Source organism: Eumetopias jubatus, unplaced genomic scaffold (genome assembly GCF_037043125.1).
Source record: "Eumetopias jubatus isolate StellerSeaLion01/CBP00866 unplaced genomic scaffold, mEumJub1_p1.0 scaffold_10, whole genome shotgun sequence".
Taxonomy (NCBI): Eukaryota; Metazoa; Chordata; class Mammalia; order Carnivora; family Otariidae; genus Eumetopias; species Eumetopias jubatus.
The window spans coordinates 4,809,876-4,827,943 of NW_028274816.1; positions in this window are offsets into that span (position 1 = coordinate 4,809,876).

Below are 18,068 nucleotides of genomic sequence, written 5' to 3' on the forward strand. Positions count from 1 at the left end.
AATTCCTTATTTAATAAATTAACAATAGCCTGTTACTATCACTCATTTTGTTGCATAAATTATCTTAGATTTGAATAGTGGAGACCCCTTTGAGATGGCTTCTGTGCCCCATTGGCATGTCCCCATCAATTTGAACACCTAGATTTATATTGCACCTGTCCTACCCCAGCCCTAAAATAAATCATTTCTTCAAGGAGCCCTGGCCCTTTTACAGAAGAACGGTATTTAGAAACCCAGATCTAGTGTGACTACTGATACTAGGGTGTTACTGCTCCTAGGCCTTTACAGTGATGAGTTAGGGAATTTATATTTACACATTTTATCTATATTTATTTCCATATCTATTTATATATATATATATATGTAAAACCTTAAGTTCACACCAATTTCATCTATCCATTCTAATTTACATAAAACCTACCATCTGAAAAGTCTTTTCTTTTTAACATAATCTTTTGAAGAGCAGAAGTTTTAAATTTCGATGAAGTTCAATTTATCAGATTTTTCTTTATGGATCATGCTTTTTGTACGATATCATAAAACCTTTGTCTAACCCAAGGTCACAAAGATTTTCTCCTTTCTTCTAGAAATTTTATAGTTTTAAGTTTAAGAATTTTGCCTACAAATCAATCTGTAAATTTGTGTACATGATGTGAAGGATGGGTAAAGATTCATTTTGTTGCATATGTAGATCCAATTAGCCCAGACCATTTAATGAAAAGACTATGATTCCCCATTGAATTGGCTTTTTACCTTTTGCAAAAAACAGTAGATGAGGGTGACATCAGCAAGATGGTAGAATAAGAAGCTTCTGGCCATTATTTCCCCTCACACACCAGAGACACCAAATTAACAGCAATATATTGGCCGAAATACTATTATGAGTATTCCAAAAATCAGTTGGGTAGCTGAAGAACCCAGGAGAACATGTAGCCAAGAAAAAAAATGACTGAAAATATTAGGAAAGTTTGTGGCATTTTGCACACTTTAGCCCTTTCCCCACCCAATGCAGTGCATCCCAATTGGGAGAAAACCTCTGAAGTACTTGCTCCTCCCTTGGGAAAGAAAGGAAAGAGTGGAATTTGTGTTCAACATTCTGGCTTCAGTCTCATGGCCTGAGAGACTGTTTTCTGTTGAATGAGTTGGAGCACTGATGGGAACAGTGGCATTGTTTCAATACCAGATTGGAGGCCATGCTGAAAACAGAGGCAAGGACTGCAACATGTTAGAGCAGCAGGGAGTCTGAAGTTCCACAGGCAGGCATCAGGGGAGCAAGAGATTATAGGCAGAGGAATACAGTAGAAGCAGAAACACAAACTCCTGAAAAGAATCAGGGGTGATCCTCTTAGAGAAATTAAGGTAGTTGAAAGCAGTTATTTGTACTGAAATAAAAGCACACACACAAGCCCAGAGAATATGAATACTAAGAAAAGTTTTGAGAGATCCAAGAACCTCAAGGAAGGCTGATTAGTAAAGGTCTTCCTTTGCACAAAGTCAATCTATAAAGACTGAGAAAGTGTCTTTTTAGTCAAATGCTCAAATCTCAACCAAAGATCACAAGGTATATGCAGAAACAGGGATAGTCATCCCAATGGAAAAAATTAATAAATAAATCACCAGAAACTGACCCTAAAAATGCACAGATCTCTGAATCATTGACAAAAAAATTAAAACAACTGTCTTGAAAATGACACTAAACAGAATTAGGACAAAGATGCATGAACAGAATGAGAATATCAACAAAAAGATAAAAACTATAAAGGAGAACCTAACAAAATTTTTGGAGCTGGTGTTATGCTGAGCGAAATAAGTCAGTCAGAGAAAGACATGTATCATATGACATCACTGATATGAGGAATTCTTAATCTCAGGACACAAACTGAGGGTTGCTGGGGTGGTGGGGGGTGGGAGGCATGGGGTGGCTGGGTGATAGACATTGGGGAGGGTATGTGGTATGGTGAGTGCTGTGAAGTGTGCAAGACTGTTGAATCACAGATCTGTACCTCTGAAACAAATAATAAAATATATGTTAAAAAAAAGAAGAAGAAGATAGCAGGAGGGGAAGAATGAAGGGGAGTAAATCAGAGGGGGAGACGAACCAGGAGAGATGATGGACTCTGAAAAACAAACTGAGGGTTCTAGAGGGGAGGGGGATGGGAGGATGGGTTAGCCTGGTGATGGGTATTAAAGAGGGCACGTTCTGCATGGAGCACTGGGTGTTATACACAAACAATGAATCATGGAACACTACATCAAAAACTAATGATGTAATGTATGGTGATTAACATAACAATAAAAAATTTAAAAAATTACTAGAGAGGTTCAACAGTAAACTGGATAAGGCAAAAGAAAGAATCAATAAACTTGAGGACAGGTCACTTGAAATTATCAAGTCAGGAGCAAAAGAAGAAAAGAATGAAGAAAAGTGGAGAGAGCCTAAAGGACTTAAGGAACACCATGAAGCAGATAAATATGGGGGTCCCAGAAAGAGAAGAGAGAAAGAAAGAAAGGGGCAGAAAGTTTGTTTGAAGATATAATGTTTGAAAACTCTCCAAGTTTGAGGAAATAAAGGGACATAAAAATTCAAGAGGTTCAAAGAATTTTAAGTAAGATAAACCCAAAGGTTCCTACACCAAGACACATTATAATCGAACTGTCAAATTCAACAACAAAGAGAATCTTGAAATCAGCAAGAGAAAAGTGACATCATATACAAGAGAGCCTCTGCAAGATTATCTGTGGATTTCTCAGCAGAAATTTTATAAGCCAGAAGGCAGTGGGATGATATATTCAGAGTGCTGGAAAAAAAGAAAAAAACTGTCGGCCATGAATACTATATCCAGAAACTGTCCTTCAAAAATGGAAGAAAAATTAAGACTTTTCCAGATAAGCAAAAGTTGAGGAAGTTCGTTACCAGTAGATCTGTCCCACAAGAAATACTAAAAGGAATCCTTCAAGCTGAAATGAAAAGATGCTAGACATTAACATGAAGCTATATGAGACTGTAAAGTTCTCTAGTAAAAATAAATATACAGAAAAATAGAGAAACCTGTAGCATTTTAATTGGGTGCATAAGTCTACTTTTAATTATCACATATGGTTTTTAAAAAGCATAAAAATAATTATAAATCTTTATCAATGGGCACATAATATATAAAGATATAATTTGTGACATTAATACCATGAAATGGGGTAAGAGTAGAGCTGCAAAAGAGCAGAGATTTTGTATGTCCTTGAGGTTAAGCTGTTATTAGTTTAAAATAGATTATTATAATTTTAAGATGTTTTATGTAATTACAATAGTAACCACAAAGAAAATACCTATAAAATATACACAAAAGGAAATGAGAAGGGAGTCAAGTCATGTCACCACAAGAAAATCAATGAAACACAAAAGAAGTCAGTAAGAGAGGAAAGAAGGGACAGGAAAGCTAGAAGACATACAGAAAACAATTAAAATGGCAATAGAAGTCCTTTATCAGTGATTACTTCAAACATAGGTGGATTAAATTTCCTAATCAAAAGACATAGACAGGCTGAATTGTTAGAAAAACAGGCTTCAACTAAGTGCCATCTATAAGAGACTCACTTGAGATCTAAGGACACACATAAACAGAAAGTGAAAGGATAGAAAAATATTCCCTGCAAATATTAACCAAAAGAGAGCAGGAGTAGCTCATCCAATATCAGACTTTAAGTCAAAAACTGTTACAAGAAACAAGTATGGTATTATATAATAATAAAAAATGGTCAATTTACCAGGAAGATATAACAATTATAAACCTATGTGCACCAAACATCAGAGCTCCTAAAGATATGAAGCACACTTGGCACAACTGAAGTGAAAAATAGATATTTCTACAGTAATAGTAGGAAACTTTCAATAATAGAACAACCTGACAGAAGATCAATTAGGAAACAGAGAACTTGAACAACATTATGGACCAATTAAACCTAACAGACATACAGAACACTGTACCCCAAATCAGCAGAATACACATTCTTCTCAAGTAAGTGTGGAACATTCTCCAGATTCAGCGTCTATTAGGACATAAAACAACTCTTAAAAAAACATTTTTTAGAGAGAGAGTGTTCATACACATGTGAGCAGGGGGTGGGGAGGTGGTGGGGTGGCGGAGAGGGGCAGAAAGAGAGGGAGAGAGAGAATCCCAAGCAGGCTCCACACCCAGTGAGGAGCCCAACCTGGGGCTCAATCTCATGACCCTGAGATCATGGCCTGAGCTGAAATCAAAAGTCGGGTACTTAACAAACTGAGCCACCCAGGTACCCTACAACTCTTAACATTTTAATTAACATTGTAGTAGCTTAAATTCTTTAAAACAACTGAAACCATGCAGAGTATCTTTTCCAATCACAATGGAATGAAATTAGAAATCAGTAGCAGAAGGAAAGCTGGGAAATCCACAAATATGTGGAAACTAAACATCACACTCTTAAACAACCAATGAGTCAAAGAAGAAATGACAGGGGAAATTAGAAAATCTCAAGATAAATGAAAATGAAAGCACAGTATAGCAAAACCTATGGATTCTGTGAAAGCAATTTTGAAAGGGAAGTTTGTAGCTGTAAGTGCTTACATTAAAAAGAGGTATGGCTCTCAAATCAACAACCTAACCATACCTCAAAGAACTAGAAAAAGAAGAACAAACTAAACCCAAATCTAATGGAAGAGAGAAAATATTAAATATTAGAACAGGAATAAATAGAGAATAGAAAAACAAAAATTAAGGAAGCCAAGAATTTTTTTGAAAAGATCAACAAAATTGACAAACCTTTAGCTAGTTTAACTAATACAAGAGAGAGATGACTCAAATAAATAAAATCAATAATTAAAGAAAGGACAAGTGATACCATAGAAATAAAAATAATTATAAGAGACCAATATGAAAAATTAAATGCAAAAAATTGGATAACCTAGAAGAAGTGGATAAATTACTGGAAAAACATAACCTACCAAGACTGAATCAGAAAGAAATAGAAAATCAGCATACACCTATAATTGGTGAGATTAAAGCAGTAATCAAAAAACCTCTCAACAAAGAAACCCAGAATGATATGACTTCACTGGAGAATTCTATCAAATATTTAAAGAACTAACACCAATTCTCCTCAAACTCTTAAAAAAACTGAAGAGAAGGGCAGCTTTCAAATTCATTCTATGGGGCTAGCATTACCCTGATGCCAAAGCCTGACAAAGATACTATAAAACAAAACAAACAAACAAAAAGCAAACAAAAACAAATAGAAAACTTCTCTAAACACCCAACAAGCTTACAAAACAATATCTTTGATGAATATTGATGCAAACATCCTCAACAAAATATCAGCAAGCTTAAATCAACACAATGTTAAAATGATTATACACCATGATCAAGTGGGATTTATTCCTGGAATTCAGCAACAACAACCTGATGGTTCAACAACAAAAATATCAATAATCAATTTAATATACCTCATTAACAGAATGAAGAGGAAAAAGACACATGATCATTTCATTTGGTGCAAAAAAAAAGGAATGACAAAATTTGACAACCCTTAATGATAAAAACACTCAACAAATTAGGAATAAAGTGAAACAACTTCAATGCAATCAAGGATATGTATGGAAAGCTATCAGCTAATATGATCCTCAATGGTGAAAGACCAAAAGCTTTTCCTTTAAGATCAGGAATAAGACAAGGGTGCCTACTCTCACCACTTTTATTCAACAAAGTTGAATAAGTAGAATTCCTAGCTAGAGCAATTGGCCAAGAAAGATAAATAAATAGCATCCAAAATGGAAAGGAAGAAATAAAATCATCTCTGTTTGAAGATGACATGATATTATCTGTAGAAAACTCTCAAGATTTCACACAAAAATTTGTTAGAACTAATAAATAAATTCAGCAGAGTTGTAGGATACAAAATCACCCCCCCATAAAAATCAGTTGTGCTTCTACACATTAACAATGAACAATCAGAAAATGAAATTAAGAAATCAATTCCATTTACAATAGCATGAAAAAGAATAAAACACCCAAACCTAACCAAGGTGATAAAAGGCTTATACACTAAAAACTACAAAACTTTGCTGAAAGTAATGCAAAAAAACAAAACAAAACAAAACAAAAAAAAACCAACAAACCCACAAATAAATGGAAAGATTTCTTTTGTTTATGGACTGGAAGACTTCATATTTTTTAAGATATTAATACTTCCCAAAGCAATCTACAGATTCTATGCAGTCCCTATCAAAATCTCAATGGCATGAGAAAAATCCGTGCTAAAATTCATATGGAATGTCAAGGGACCTCAAATAGCTAAAACAATCCTGAAAAAGAAGAATAAAGTTGGAGGCCTTATGCTTCCTGATTTCTAAACATGCTACAAAACTACAATAATCAAAACAGTGTAGTACTAAGATAAAGACAAACATATAGGGGCACCTGGGTGGCTCAGTCGGTTAAGCATCTGCTTTCAGCTCAGGTCATGATCCCAGGGTCCTGGAATTGAGCCCCAGGTTGAGTTCCCTGCTCAGTGGGGAGTCTGCTTCTCCCTCTCCTTCTGCCTTCTCCCTGCTCGTGTTCTCTCTCTCTCTCTCAAATAATTAAATAAACTCTTAAAAAGAAAGGACAGACGTATAGACCAATGGAATAGAATAGAGAGCCCAGAAGTACACCTTTGTGTATACAGTTCAAATGATTTTTGACAAAAGTGCCAAGACTACTCAATAGGGAAAGGATAAATGATATTAGAAAAACCTGATATGCATATACAATGGAATGAAATTGCATTCTTACCTTACACCACATAAAAAAATTAATTCAAATGCATTGAAGACCTAACTATAGACCCCAAACTGTAACATTCCCAGAAGAAAACAGAGGAAAATCTTTATAATATTGAATTGGGCAATGATTTTTTTGATGTGACACCAAAAGCATAGGTGACAGAAATGAAAGTATACAAATGGGACTACATCAAACTTAAAAACTTATCTGTATCAAAGGACACAATCAACAGAGAAATGGCAACATACAGAATGGGAGAAAATATTTGCAAATCATGTATCTGATAAGAGGTTAATATCCAGAATATATAAAGAATTGCTACAACTCAACAACAATAACAAACAAATAACCTAATTAAAAATAGGCAAAGGATTTGAATAGACATTTCTCCAAAGTTGATATACAAATGGTCAACAAACATGAAAACATGATTTTTTAACATCAGTAATCATTAGAGAAATGGAACTCAAAACAATGAAAGATCACCTCACACTCATTAGTATGGCTACAAAACAAAACAGAAAATAACAAGTATTGGTGAGAACATTGGAACCCTTGCACACTGTTGGTGGGAATATAAAATGGTGCAGCCGCATGGAAAACAGTATGTAGCTTTCTCAAAAAATTAAAAATAGAATCATCATAATGATCCAATAACTCCACTTTTGGTTACATATCCAATAGAATTGAAAGCAATGTCTTGAAGAGATACTTGTACCCCCATGTTCACAGCAGCATTATTTCCAATAGCCAAAAGGTAGAAACACCCCAAATGTCCACTGATGAGTGAATGAATAAACAAAATGTGGTACATACATATGTATTAATTTGCTTGGGCTGCCATAACAAGATAGCACAAACTGAGTGTCTTCAACAACAGAAATTTATTTTCTCATAGTTCTGGGGGCTGGAAGTTGAAGATGAAGGTACCAGCAGGGTTGGTTTCTCCTGAGGCTTCTCTGGCTTGCAGAAGGCTGCCCACTTGCTGTGTCCTCACAATGCATTTTCTCTGTGCTCATGCCTCCCTAGTGTCTCTTCTTCTTTTTTAAGGACACCGGTCCCCTCGGGTCAGAGCTCTACCCTCATGATCTCATTTAATTTTTACTACCTCTTTTAAAGCCCTATATCCAAATATAGTCATATGGAAGTTAGAGTTTCAAGATAAGAATTTGGGGGAGAAAAAGCTAGTGAAACAAAAGCAAAAATGACCTTTTGGGACTTCATCAAGATTAAAGACTTGTGCACAGCAAAGGAAACAGTCAACAAAACAAAGAGGCAACCCACAGAATGGGAGAAGATATTTGCAAATGACACTACAGATAAAAGGCTGGTATCCAAGATCTATAAAGAACTTCTCAAACTCAACACCCAAAAAACAAATAATCAAGGCAAAAAATGGGCAGAAGACATGAACAGACACTTCTCTGAAGATGACATACAAACAGTTAACGGACAAATGAAAAACTGTTCATCATCATTAGCCATCAGGGAAATTCAAATCAAAACCACATTGAGATACCACCTAACACCAGTTAGAATGGCAAAAATGGACAGGGCAAGAAACAACAAATGTTGGAGAGGTTGTGGAGAAAGGGGAACCGTCTTACACTGTTGATGGGAATGCAAGTTGGTATAGCCACTTTGGGAAACAGTGTGGAGGTGCCTCAAAAAATTAAATATAGAGCTACCCTATGACCCAGCAATTGCACTACTGGGTATTTACCCCAAAGACACAGATGTAGTGAAAAGAAGGGCCATATGTACCCCAATGTTCATAGTAGCAATGTCCACAATAGCCAAACTGTGGAAGGAGCTGAGATGCCCTTCAACAGATGAATGGATAAAGATGTGGTCCATATATACAATGGAATATTACTTAGCCATCAGAAAGGATGAATACCCAACTTTTACATCAACATGGATGGGACTGGAGGAGATTATGCTAAGTGAAATAAGTCAAGCAGAGAAAGTCAATTATCATATGGTTTCACTTATTTGTGGAACATAAGAAATAGCATGGAGAACATTAGGAGAAGGAAGGGAAAAATAAAAGAGAGGAAATCGGAGGGAGAGATGAAGCATGAGAGACTATGGACTCTGAGAAACAAACGGAGGGTTTTAGAGGGGAGGGGGTGGGGGGATGTGTTAGCCCGGTGAAGGGTATTAAGGAGGGCACATACTGCATGGAGCACTGGGTGTTATACGAAAACAATGAATTGTGGTCACCACATCAAAAACTAATGATGTATGGTGACTAACATAACATAATAAAATAAAAAAGAATTTGGGGGAGACAGTTCAGTTCATAACAACCCACAAGAAAATATTATGCAGTCTTAACAAGGGAGGAAATCCTGGCACATGCTACCACATGGGTAAGCCTTGAGGACATTATCACTTAATATCCTACACACAAGACCTCTATGATTTGCTCTTAGAATCTGCTGCCTCTCCTGCACCCAGAACACTCACCCCTTCTAACCATATACCGTCCTGTCACATGCCTTTGCACACGTCTCTTCTCCCTCCTAAAATAATTTTCCTTCACTTCTTCCATCAGAGGGAGTCTCATCCATTGTTCCAAGCCTACCCAAAATGTTCTCTTCAAGACTTCTGCCTCTCGGGGAGAGTTCATTTCTCCTATTTGTGCTTCACCAGTTCTCTGTACAACACACCAAGTTGGGATTGTGTTTTTACAGCCTGCTACCTCCACTAATTGTAAGTTCCCAAAGGCACATGGCTCTTCCTCTTGTCACCCGTCCTTAACACAGAGCCCATGGATGGTAGGTACTCAGTAATGCCTGTTGAACGAATGCGGGCACAGGTATGCAAACCACAGTAAGGGAACTGAGACTATCATGACTCAGTCCGACTTGGTGAGGCCACCCAGTCCAGTCTTGGCAAAGCATGGTATGTGTATCAATAGTGATCCACAGGATGACTTTTAGGTGGCACCTTGGATGAACACCTTTTTTTTTTAAAATAATTATACATTTATTTTAACGTGTCCAAAAAATATAACTACATCTTAAAACTGTGCATTCATGAATCTCATTGCTTCCCATGGGGCCAAGTAAAAAGCAGCGAGTCAATTTAATGAAAATATCTAGTAGGTAATACTGCAGGTGGTACATGGACATGGTAAAAATCCCAAATAGCTAAAGACTGAGAAACACCAGGCTAGTCTTTGGCCTCACCCTTGGGCAAAATTATAGACTGATGTTACCAATAACATTCAGAGCATGGTATTTTGCATGATTCATCTTATATTTCAGTCTTCACTAGCAGGTATGGGGGGAGCTGAGGAAGGGACATAAGGGCATCTTCACTGTGTCTCCGCCTGTTTTCCTCAATGCTGTCTTCAGTTTTGTCCCCAGTGAGGAATGATGAGGCATTCTTGCAGAGAACATCAGCTAGTTCCTTTCATAGCCAAGCTCATCAGCATTTCTGGTGATTGTGCATTGTGGTATCTGCAAACAAGTGATATATATTCTGCAGGCCTCTCTGTCAGGATGCTTGTAAGATACATGTTAAAAAGATGGGTCTTTGGTTTGCTTCCAAGTCACAAAAACATAAGTCCTCTTTTAAAAATGTTACTTAGGCCTAAAGCTGACCTTACAGAATGGAATGGATGGGGGCAGGTGGCCACAGGAGGGGTAGAGTGGCAGGGGGAGAAAGAGCGAGATGGGGGGCAGGTGGTGTGGTGTTTTTATATTACAGAAAGATTCTTTTGCCTTACAAAAGGATTAATCACAGGGTTCCTTTTAAACAGAAAGTTTCATGCATTTTAAAAGAGGATTTGATTTACAAGAAACTTTTCAGGAACACAGCTGCTGGGCAAGCAAGCTATTTACACTGACTTGAAATCCATTTTATGAGCCAGGAGTCTGGGGTGTCGGGCGGGCGGGAGGGGGGAGGGATAAAACTCCTTTAGTTTTTAATTGATGAGTGATATTGACTAGCACAGTTAGGGGCCTAGGTACTGGGCCTGGGCCAGCATGTTTCTGTAGTAAATATGTGTGAATGTGCTGAGTGCTTTGAGTATTGATTCATTTATGTACCTGTTTGGCTTTTGCTGTGAAGGGCTTTGTACTTTGCCGCTTTAGAGCCAAGCTGGCTTTCACAGAAGCCTGTGTCAGAATGTACTCGGTTGTACAGCATGAATCATCTGGCTCAATGGCCTCTGGGGAGGGGCCTGGCCTTGGACAGCACTGCAATGCATAGACTAAAAGACATCAGTGAAGGGAAAGGGCACTGGGGGTAAGGGGGCCGCACAAGTGGGGAGATGAGATCTTTGCCTTCGAAACAAACCTCAGGGTTCCTTTTAATCCTCTCTCCCTCCCACTCAGACTGCTAATCGTATTCTCCCTCGCAATTGTCCCACTCCACTGAGTTTTTATTATCACTTCTGTCTTGTGGAAATTCCGCATAAGCCCCTGGGGTCCTGAAATGATTCCCTCTTTCCCTGCTCCCTGCTGCAATGACACAATAGCAGAATGTGAGGTTGAGAGCTTCCAGAGAGACAGACCCACTGCTGAGCCTCTCATCTCAACCAGGCAAAGAAAGCCATACAAGGCCTTTGTTCCACAGGTTCTAAGACCCACCTTGATCACTGTCCATGGAATTTCATCCTGGAGCTGGCAAAATAAGGGTATCATACTTAAGGAAGAGCTTCTTTTCTCAGAGGGTAGAGCTATTAGAAATTCAGTCTCAGATGATGGCAAATGTGCACTGGGTGTGTCAGAGAGGTGGAAATTTTTTAGACATGGTTTGCATAATTAGGGGAAAAAGCCCAATGGAGACTGACTTCAAGGGGCTTACAATCTAAAAGGAGAGCAAGGACAAAAAAACACGTGCATTACTCTGCCAAATGTATGACGGTGTGGCAGACCTGTTCCCCTCCCTTGGTCATGTGGCCCTGTGCGACTTGCTTTAGCTGATGAAATGTGGAGAAGCCTAAGAGCCATTGGTGCTTTGCTGAACTTTCTTTTTTCCCTCAGGTAAGTACAGAGGTTCTCTGTCAACTGGGCCCTGAGTGAGAGCAGCAAAGATGACAATGTTGATGGTGATGCTGGAGCAAAGCCCCCAGCTAACCTGCGGTGAACACACAGCATGAGCAAGAGATAAACCTTTGTAGTTTTAAGCCCTGAGATTTTGGTGCTGATCCCTAGCACAGCATAAGATAGCCCCTGACTGATACACTTTGGCTCTATTCTGAGTAGCTGCAAAGCTTAATCTTAAATGGATTTTATCGGACCAATGTCAATTCATCTTCATTTTATAATAAGTATTTGATAGGCGCTTAGGAAATCAATATAAAAACAGAATTGGGGGGAATGAAAGGAGCTTTGAGATTTGTCCAATCCAGGCATTTTACCATTGATATTCCACTATATTTGCTTGTTCACATCTCTCTCTGTCATTCCTCTGCCCATCCATCAAGCCATTTAGGACTGGCACATTTCAAGTAAACTTCTATTCTGGCATTTTTAGATGATTATCATTTATATTACTGATTTTGGCCTGGGTTGGACAATAATACTTCATGTTGACTTCATGTAGTTGTGAAGCTCAATTGAGATAAGGAAATTTGGAAAGTTAAAAGTAGTCAAATGTGCTTATTTGGTAAATGTTTATTGAGAATGTCAGTGATAGGCATAGTTTTCTGTGAGGTCTTGGGGAAACAAAGATCAGTCACTTGTCCCTGTGTTGGAGGAACTTGGAGGCTTCACCATCAGGACAATGTTTAGGTTTCATTTTACTGTGTTGTGTTGATATCTGTAATTTTAATTTAGCCTCGGAATCACCAATGACCATCTTTGCAATAGGCACATACACAGACGTTTGAACATGTTCATTTGCTTCTTCGTTCCCTCTCATCAGACCTCCAAGGCATTTAATCCTCAACTATGGTAGAAATACATAGATACATACTTTCTAAGAGCGCAATTGTACTCTCACACACAAGTTTTCGTTAATGTGAATGCAACTAGCATCCTGCACTACAGAGTTGAAAGAAGTCAGTGATTAAAAAGATGACACGAAATAGAATGAGCTGTTCCAGCTCTGAGTTGTCAAATCACTCTTACGCTTTTGGGACTAGTTTTGGGGAGGAGGGGAGAAAAATCTTCTCTCTGCCAGCATGAGTCAAGGCTGAAGCGCAAAGCAGTTTCAGGACCAAGGGGCAGAAGCTTCATGCTGGGCTGGTGGTATCCATGGCAACTCGGGTGGCTGGTGGAGTTAATAACCCTGTTTTTCAGATCTCAGCTTCTCTCCTCTGGTGGGGAGAGAAGGACCAGGCTTGGTCCCTTTTTAAATTTTTATGAATTTCCCAGTTGGTGCATCGTGTTAGAGGCAGCAGTCCCTTCCTGTTACATAACCAGCAGGGCTGACTCACTCAATTGGACAGGATAGGCCTGAATGAGACCGAGCAGTTGTAAAGGTGCTGGGCAGTCTTTGGGGTTTCCTGCGGGACACAGGGCAGTGTTTGTTGCAAACCGCCCCCTCTTAACAGATGAAAAAGTGGGCTCCTTTGCTACACCCCAAGGTCAAGTTTGCCTTGGTGCCATGTCATCTGCTCAGCCCTATCTTTTTTCCTGACATCTGAACTCAGGGCTGCTGAATGTCCCACAGTGTTTTAGCCTCAAGTTGCAGCAACTTTGTTCAAATCTCTGCTCGGACACTCACAATTTACCTAGCCTCCCTGTGCCTTGGTTTCCTTATCTTTAAAATCATGAGGATCTTGACTAGGTGAAATAATCTATGTCCAGTGTTTAGAGCAGTGCCTAGCATATGTTACAGTGGTGTTATTATTTGTGCTGCTAGGGAAGTTCACTGAGGGCTGAGGCATGCCTGGGAGTAACGTAGGGTGGGAGTGGAGGCTGTGATTGCAGCCCAGCCAGCAGGTGGGTGAGGCTGACACAGGAAGATGAGCTAATGATTCTGTGACTGAAAATAGCTCCAGCTTGTCAGTTCCTCCCCGCCTCCATACCCACCCACAAAACCTGCCCCTCTTCCAGTCTTCTCCATCTTAGCAAACAGACACTTTCACCCACCCCATTACGATAACCAGTAGTCTGGTGCCATCTGTAACTCTTCTTTGCCTCCTTTCCCAACCAATCACCAAGTCCTGTAAGCGCTTGGATTACTTAGTTAATTCCTTCAACAAATATGAATTTAGCTTCTACTGTGCATTACACATTGTTCTAGGCCCTTGGATTTATCAGTTAACAGAATAGTCAGGACATCCTTACCTTCGTGAAACTAGAAGAGGAGACAAAAGAAACATAACAATCAAGTAATTCCTATAGCATTGTCAACATCCTCCAGGCAAAGGTCACCAGGAACACAGGTGTAATTGAGCAAGTTGGATTTATTGCTCATTGCACCGAATGAGATTCCCCACATTTCTCCTGGTATATCATGTCTGTCATTGCAAAAGTAATAAACTGAGCATGTCCCACAGCAGTCTCCTGGTCTTTGGACAGAAGGCATTGATATTTAGGAGGGAAGTACTATAGAGAAAGCAAAGCAAGGTATAAAGGGGCTATATTAGAGGTACCTTGGAGGCAAATCGTAGTATTAAATAGGTGGTCATGGTGAGCTTCACTGGGAAGGAGAGATTTGTGCAGAGAGGTGAAGGTGATGAGGGGAAGAGAGAGGGCATCCCAGGTGGAGGCAACAGCCAGAGAGAAAACCCTACGGGGAAGGCCATCCAAAGTGAGCAGGGAGGTAACAGGCCAGGTCATGGGGGCCCTTGTGAGGACTTTGGCTTTTATGCAGAGGAAAATGGGGAGCCATTGGAGGGTACTGAGCAGAGGCATGATATGATCTGACTGATGTTTTAATGGGATTGCTATGCCTGTGGAGTTGAGATGAACTGCAGTGGGCCAAAGGACCAGTTGGAAGGTTATTGTATGGAACCCCCATTTCTCCTCATTGCTTCCGCACTACACTTAAAACAACACCCTAGGGCCTCTAGAGTAAAGTACAACTCCCTGAACACAATGTCTAAGGTCCTGCCTCACCTGACCCCTCCTGGGCCCCTGCTCCTCCCATTCTCTTTTCTTCCCTCTCTCCCAGGCACATTTTTGCTCCAGTCACACTGACTTTCTCTGTTTTGTGAACCCGATGTTGAAATGGCACATTCTCCCTGAACTCCCAAATCCAGAATTATCATCCCTGAACACTCTTCTCAACGGTCACTTATGCACTGTATTGGAGGTTGTCACTCACTCTCCCCACCCCAACACATTCACACACACACACACACACACACACACACACACACACACACACACACTATAACTCCCCATAGGCAGGAACTGTGTCTATCTTATTGAGTGTTGTAACTCTGTGCCCAGCACTATGCTTGGGGCTTAAGATATTTCCTAATTATTTGAAACAAATGAATGCATCAGGCCAGATGTGGAGAAAGGGGAAACCTCTTTTTTTTTTTAAGATTTTATTTATTTATTTGACAGAGAGAGAGACAGTGAGAGAGGGAACACAAGCAGGGGGAGTGGGAGAGGGAGAAGCCGGCTTCCTGCCGAGCAGGGAGCCTGATGTGGGGCTTGATCCCAGGACCCTGGGATCATGACCTGAGCCGAAGGCAGATGCCTAATGGCTGAACCACCCAGGTGCCCCAAGGGGAAACTTCTTACACCGTTGGTGGGAATGCAAGTTGGTATAGCCACTTTGGAAAACAGTGTGGAGGTGCCTCAAAGGAGTAAAAATAGAGCTACCCTATGACTCAGCAATTGCACTACTGGGTATTTACCCCAAAGACACAGATGTAGTGAAAAGAAGGGCCATATTCACCCCAATGTTCATGGCAGCAATGTCCGCAACAGCCAAACTGTGGAAGGAGTAGAGATGCCCTTCAACAGATGAATGGATAAAGATGTGGTCCATATATACAATGGAATATTACTCAGCCATCAGGAAGGATGAATACCCAATCTTTGCATCAGCATGGATGGAACTGGATGAGATTATGCTAAGTGAAATAAGTCAAGCAGAGAAAGTCAATTATCATATGGTTTCACTTATTTGTGGAACATAAGGAATAGCATGAAGGACATTTGGAGAAGAAGGGAAAAATGAAGGAGGGGAATTGGAGGGAGAGATAAACCATGAGAGACTATGGACTCTGAGAAACAAACTGAGGGTTTTAGAGGGGAAGGGGGTTGGGGGATGTGTATTAAGGAGGGCATGTATTGCATGGAGCACTGGGTGTTATCAGCAAACAATGAATCATGGAACACTACATCAAAAACTAATGATGTATGGTGATTAACATAACATAATAAAATAAAATTAAAAACTAATCATGTACTGTATGGTGGCTAACATAACATAATAAATAAATAAATAAATAAATAAATAAATAAATAAATAAATAAATAAATTTCAATGCCAATTTTACAGGCTGATAAAAAAAAATGACTGCATAGACCAGCACTTTACACATTATTTCTAAATTTCACACACCAAAAAAAAAAAAAAACAAACAAACCTAGGTTTATAAATTATCCTCATTATCTGGAGGATGGAATGGAAGCTGAGAGGATTTGCCTAGGGTCATAGTCGTTAACCATTTCAAGCTTCAGTTTCCTCCTTTGTAAACTTGGGATAATCTTACCAACCCTCCAAGATCACTGGAAGAAAGCACCCAGCTGTGTGGGACACCTTGTCGCCTGTTGCCCCAACCTCCCTTCATCCACCTCATGGGCCCCTGACCCCCCACCCAACAGTGCAGAACCCTGGGAACCCAGATTCAACTGGGGTACTTTCTCTCCTGAGAAGAGGCTGTGGTGGGGCTGAGGTGTCTGAGCCTTAGGGGTTCAGAAGCAGCCAGGACAGCCAGAAAAGAAGTTGGGAGAAGAAGCAAGAGGTCCTGACCCTAGCAAGATGTGGGTCAAGATGCTCATCAGGCCTGATGAGGAAACAGTCACATTTATAGACATCAATGGGATGATGCTGAGTTTGGAGCATGGTTCCCTACTCTGGTCCACAGGGTGGGCTGGCCAGCTGGACCCAACTGTATCTCTGAATCCATGAGTGACTTCTAAAATACTGTCTCTGCAGACAGGGCTCTCCCAAATCTCAGTTGGGCATTCTGCCTATATCTTTCCCCATGCTCTTCACTCACTTCTGCCAACTGCTTTCCCACACCACCACATCATTCCACTCTCATGATAACAACCTATCTTATGTATGACAAGCACTTTCATATTTAAAATCCTACTGGTCCTTTAAGGCCCGGCTGGCACTTGACTTCTTTCTGGAAACTCTTTTTGATTTTTCCTTCTTCTCCACCCAGGGGAATCCATTGCTTTTTTCTCTGCATGCCCATAGACTCTTGTTTGTACTCTTAGCATTTAATTCATTCTGTTCACTTAGCAGGGAAATGAGTAAAGCAGCCTGGGTGGAAGGCAACAGGGAATGAAGGGGACTAAGGCAAACTAGGGAGCACATGCCCCACCCAAAAGCAGTAGCCAGTGTTCTGGTCAGTTCTTACTGAATGTCACCATGTGGGAGTGTGGGAACATTATTGCCACATCTAATATGTTTAGAAGCTAGAAATGTGGCATTGAACATAAAATGTCCTGTCTTTTTAATATTAGTAACAAACCAGTTTAGAAAATATACCATGTAGGATGAGAAAAATATGTGTGGGACCAAACAGTTTGTGACCCTTTTTCATTTCTATCTTCCCTAAGATAGTGAGCCCCTTTAAGGGTGAATCAAACAGGTAGAGCAGAAGTTGAGAACTGCGACTTAGTCTTCTTTGGGGAAGTTGTGCTACCCAGGAGTACCTGAGCAGCCTTATCTCATCCTAGCACTACCAGCTCACTTCCCAGAAAGGGCCCATGTAAGGTTTAAGGAAGCGGGTGCGTGGAGTGCTGAAATGCCCTCATGATCTTCCAGTCATAACTGGTGTCTTAGCTCAGTGCCTGGCATACAGTAGATGCCTAATAATTGTTTGTGGAATGGATGCATATTCTATGAGCAAGTTCACTTGTTCTGGAGCAGCAAAGAGATTGGTGCTCTAAGGAGTTCAGAAGAACTGGGCCAAATTTGATTTCTCTACTTTCAGGATATGACATTGGGCAAATTATTTAACCTCCTTAATTATGTTTCATCATCTGAAAGTAGGCTGATAAAGAGATAATGTGGTTCAAGTCTTGGCACACAGTAGACAATTAAGAACAGCTATTAAAATAGGGTTTGTGTGAGAATATTATGTGCCCCTAGCCACAGTTGTGTTAGCAT